Genomic DNA, 5,935 nt, shown 5'->3' on the forward strand with positions numbered 1-5,935 from the left:
GTTTCATAGCGGCCGCATATCACATGCATTATACAATTCTCCATTAGCCTTATGGGCAGGTGTCGAAGAAAACAAATATGTAACACTTTTAGGTATGCCGGGTGATGCATTGCCGCTTACTTGAATAATTAAATGTTGATGCCTGTTCTAGAATTAAAAATAAATAAATAGGTATATCGGTATTAAGTGAGATCGATATAGAATTTCGCATTGTCATGGGCAGATATATGTAGAATATTTTATTGTAAAAATGGGTGTTTGAGAAAATGAAACGTCGATAAATCGGATCCATTGTGATGCGCACCAGCGCTCAGTACAAACTTGCAATTATAGCATGCAAGATATAGTAAGACCAAAAAAAATCTGCAGCGATTTGATAGCCCACGCAGTGTAAGTGTTATTTTAAACGTCAAACTTCTATGAAATATAAATATCGTATCGATATCGTAATCGTAACAATGGATCCGATCCCCATGTCGCTCCAATATTATAGCGAGACAACGCTATGCGCCTATTATAGCGGCATCCCGCTCGCACATCGGAGCTTCGTTTGAATCCCAATCCAGTGTGCTAAGCGCCATAGACTTGCCCTAGCCCGGTTTTAATTTGTCACGGTCAATTTCGAGAATCTAGACATTTTATTATTGACATCAGCATAGAAGCTGTATAAATTATTGTTAGTGTCCGACCGAAGGTTCGGTTTCGGTTTCGGTTTCGGCCAGTTTCGGCCAAAAAATCAAGTTTCGGCTGTAGTTTCGGTTTCGGCCAAAAAACGGCCGAACCTTTCGGCCGGGCCGAAACTTACGAAATGGTACTTCAGAATAAGACCAAAAGTTGGGGAATAAGTAGGACAACAATATTAATATCTACATATTACCTATACTGATTCATGATGTATAGGTACAGAAATTAATTGGTTTATAACATAAAACACAATTTTATTCCACTAATCAGGGCGCTACTGGATGGTCGACGCAGTCTTAAGAGGCTGTCAATACCTATAACGCTCACACTGTCTAATTGTTTCGGAGTGAATGAGTGATTTTACCTCAATTTATTGGTTTGTGTTCAAACTATTGGTTTGTGTTCCACATGTCCTCTACTCCAGCTTAGCCTTTGGCCTCGCTGCGCCATGCTCGGCCTGCGGTCTCGCTTTTTAATATAATGGACATTGGTTGGAGTCTGTGCTCAACTACTTATCCTGAAGCCTGAAGCACGGCTTTGACTTCGCATGAAAGTTCGCCTCACTGGGGCACTTCGGACTTATAGGCCCAGGTGAAGATTGGTATCTACATGTCAACTTGACTGGTGAATGAATAGAGTTAGACCAAGAAAATTCTCAGAATTTAATTCTGCAATGATTTTGATAGCATACGCAGTGCAACTAGTGCAAATGTTATTTATACGTCATAATTTCATAGAAGTTTTGACGTTTAGAATAACACTTGCCCTGCGTGTGTTATCAAAACCGTTGCAGAATTATCTTGGTCTAACTCTAATAATTTTCTTAAAAAACTGCTTAAGTAACATCAATTTCAAGGATAGTGGATGTTGACAGTCTCATAATATGTGTATAAAAGGGGTTTTATGACATTTTTTCAAACATTTTAACAAGTCTACAAAAGTTTCGGTTTCGGTTTCGGTTTCGGCCGAAACTAGAGCCAAAGCCGAACATTCGGTTTCGGTTTCGGTTTCGGCAAAAAAACATGTTTCGGTCGGACACTAATTATTGTCCTAGTTAATTACTGGTTTTATTTCTCTTTCCCCATTTTCACTGGGACCTTAATTGTCTTTGAAATCTAGAATTGGAAAACTCAAAACTCCAAAACTCTGAGTGCTAGAGTAATTAGTTATGTCACGAGCAACTGAGTCGTTCGTTGTTGGAAACTATTAGCTTTTTTAACTCAACGCTAATTGTTGGGCTGGAAATATACTGCTGCGTTTTATCATGGGATTCTATTGAATAATCATGTAATTAATGCTTATAATAATCGCCAATAAAATAAGAGTTTTTGTTTCAATAAATGGCGTTATTCATAAACGTTTGACTAATCTAACAAATTGTTGATAATCGTTGGTCCCTATCCGTCATTTTGAAATTTCTATATATTAGAGAGTGAATTTAACATAGGTACGCAGTGAGTGTTATTTATTCCTACGTCATAATTACATACCTACATAGAAGATTGACGTTTAAAATAACACTTGCACTGCGTGTGGTTGAAAGAAGTTGCTGAGTTTTATAAATTCGGGAGTAAATTATCGTGATGCCCAGTTTACGATTCCTAACAACATTACTACATTACTATATTATTTCACTTCAAATCCTCCGGTATTTATGGCAATTTTTGATTTATAAACCTATTGTTTTTTAACCTTTTTTATCAGAAAGCACTTTAAAATTGGTGGCCGTTTATAACTTTCATCAAAAACGAGTTAATCCAGTTTCGGCCGAGGCTCGCGCTCAAAAGTAATAAATTTTACTTTTAATCTGATATAGTATAGTGGCCAATGGCTTGAACTGAAACCGAATACCTTTTATGGACGGAAATATCAGGAGCAAGCAGAAATAAAATAAAGTTTTTTATTGGATTATTCCGGTTTAAATTGATAGTGTGACGAAGTATTCATTTTATTGGGAAGCAAGGTTTTGGCAACATAAAACCATTGAAAGGCATAAAACAGTATCGTCAATATCTATAGGTACTTATTTCAAAACTAGTCAATATTATTATGATTGAAACAGGACTTATTACTCCTTGCAGGAATATTTTGAGAAATTGTATGACTAATAATAATATTTTATTTAAATTTGTATAATAATAATTTTCTTAGCTTCCTAATTATCGAATTATTAGTTATAGAAATGTAATGTTATCGTAAACTTAGGCTAAATATACAGTGAGTAAATCTAATACGGGCGAATCTCTTAATGGTGGTTAGTATAGGACAAAGTAAAGGTAATTAGAGAACATTTACTTAAAGTTGCAACAATAATTTTGTCCATACAAAATAATTCAGCCCGCAATGTAATGCAAACACACTCACGTTAAACGCTCGTTGACAGTTACTTTCAAAAACTCCTATTGCGTATGTAATGTCATTAACTGTCATGAGTGGGTAAATAATAAATAAGTATGATGTTTTTTATCGGACGAAATTACTACCTAGTTTAAAATCAAATTACATCAAAAAATCTTAATAAAGCAATCATTTATTTTAATAACGACCCATTGAAATTACAACTGAAATGTACTGAAGTTGCTGAAATACTTACCTAAAGAAAACCAACTAAAAAAGAAAACTAAAAAACACAATTTACAACAATACAAATTCTGAGAAACCTGAGTTTAGTTTTGCCCCCTCCACCCTTCCAGTTACGGGCAATCCTTCGCGAGCTCGCTGTATCGCGTTTACAATTACTCGAGCGTTTCTTGGTACAACCCGATGAGGGAATCGCTCTCTGTACACAGCTAGTGCTCGATGACCATTTTGTAGTGTTTCACCGTAAATTAAAATTATGTCCATTAATTCAGGAGCAGTAAAAGATGTTAAACGAGGCATTTTTGTAACATGCGATTACTTTTGAATCGAACGACTGACATTGTCAAATCAGAGTTGAAATAAAATAAGAAACTTGCAATTCCACCAAAGAGTTTGCCACGTTTTCACACAATGTACCAACCAAGTTGTGTGGTGTTTAGACGGTTTAGAGTTAATTCTCGAAATAATTTTGGTAATAACTGTACAACTATTAGGCGGGCCGTATGCTTATTTTCCGCCATCCTGGTATAAAAAAACAGGCAAATTAAATACGAAATGAATACACAATAATCACTTATGAGATACTGATATTAGATGAATTTTCAAAAAGGGTATGCTATCAAAGGTGCTTGTCTATTGCTCAGATTAGAAATAATCACGTCAAGTGCTGTCATCGTGACTGATTAAAATGAAGTCAGTTTCTTGTTGATAAACATGATAAATTTTAAATAAGATTTAATATCTTTTAACACGCCTAGTAGTACTTTTATCTACCAAAATAACTACAAAAAATTAAAAGCAGTGTAATGCTAACATGTATTGTGAATGTTCCTCCAGATAGGTAAGTTTGTAAATGCTATTGTTGTATTGCTAATGAACATTTGACATTTCGGTACCGCAACCATGTTTACAGTACATTGCTGCTGAGAAATTTAAAAAAAATTAATTATGGGGTCGTAATGAACTGCAACTCAAAAAAACCTTTTACTTCATGATTACACTAATGAATACTATGTCCGATTTAATTTATCGCCCGTATTAGATTTACTCACTGTATTACTTAGTGTAAGTTTTGCATGCCAAGTGTGGCAGAACATGCATTCATGTAACCCATCTACTGACATGACAAATTGTACCATCTGTGTAATGTTCTAGCAAAATAAATGATTCTGATTCTGATTCTGATTCTGAAAAGTTTATCTTAGTCACAGGTAGCAAATCATACTATTCAAAAATATAATGCCACTACACACCCAGGATAGTACCGGTGGTACCGGTATTGATAAATTCACTACTTGACGCCAGATGTCGACTACGAAATAACTCGCGTTTTGGTAAGAAAACTGATATATGGATGGAGTTACCACTCTCTCCTTACTTATTTCTCTATGGTGTCACTAATAGTGTTTTATTTGTAGTTGTGGTATTAATTGAAATGTGAATTTTATTAGAAAAAATGCCCTTTTTAAATTAAAATTAATTAATTCCTTTAACGAAGTTCATTTTACGCTAATACTTGACCTTTGTCTCTTTAGTCTAGACGTACTTAATTATTCTAATTAGATCTAATATTAAACTATGCAGCGATTGCTCTTTACTAAAAAATTAAATTAGTGATGTACCGACTAGCCGACTAGCCGACTAATCGGCGCTCGGATGGCCGATTAGTCGGCCGACTAGTCGGCTAGTCGGCCGGATCATTAGTTTCGTCTAAGTTCGGTTCAGATGAACTTAAAAACAACCGTTTTACCCCTTTCTATTCGTCATATTATAAATATACATATAGGAACGCTGAAAATGAACTGAATAAAAAAAATCCTAAGGCTATATGTCATACGACAACCGGACAAGCAGACAAGAAAGCGACCAAGCGGTCAATAATTCAAACAAAAGTTTTCGTAAGCACCCTAAATAAAAATGTGGATAAAATAGGTGAAAAACTTATGGTAAATATTTGCTGTATATTTCTTTTTGCCCTGTTTTTGTCATTTATAAAGTGCCGACTAATCGGCAATTTTTGCCGACTAGTCGCCGACTAATCGCCGACTACAAATGAGGCCGGATAGTCGGCTTTCCCGTCTAGTCGGCGACTAGTCGGTACATCCCTAATTTAAATCATAATTTTAATTGCTACAGGTATTTCAATAAGGAGCTTTTAGAAGTTAGATGTTTCGTAAAAAAATCGTAAATTATTAAAACGAAGAAGAAACTAAGGAAATTACAGTTTAAAAATAGAATGCCGTTAATTCAGTAGTGAAACAACAACAACTTTTTTTTTTCTATTTCTTATGTAAAGGTTTCATTCTCTACAATCGTGGTTATCCTACAACGCCTAATTAATAACGATTAAACCTTTTTAACTGTTTTAAAGCCCTTTCATTATGAAAAAATAATTGTTACACTTTGGTGAGATAGGTACAGTTTTACATAAGAAGTAACCCGACTGTAATGAAATTCAAGTTGACAATTAAAAAAACGCATTTATATAACTGATTTGCAAGACTGAAGTGATCCCATAAGTGTTCCGTGAACAAAGTATTGTACGGAACACTAAAAATTTGTGACTTGAAGGATAAAGGGAAAGAGTATAAGATAAGATAAGATAAAGATAAGATAAAATTTATTTAATTGAAAAATATCCAAAAATTAAAACAATCATAATACGCTTAAA

This window comes from Cydia fagiglandana, chromosome 1 (genome assembly GCF_963556715.1).
Source record: "Cydia fagiglandana chromosome 1, ilCydFagi1.1, whole genome shotgun sequence".
NCBI lineage: Eukaryota > Metazoa > Arthropoda > Insecta > Lepidoptera > Tortricidae > Cydia > Cydia fagiglandana.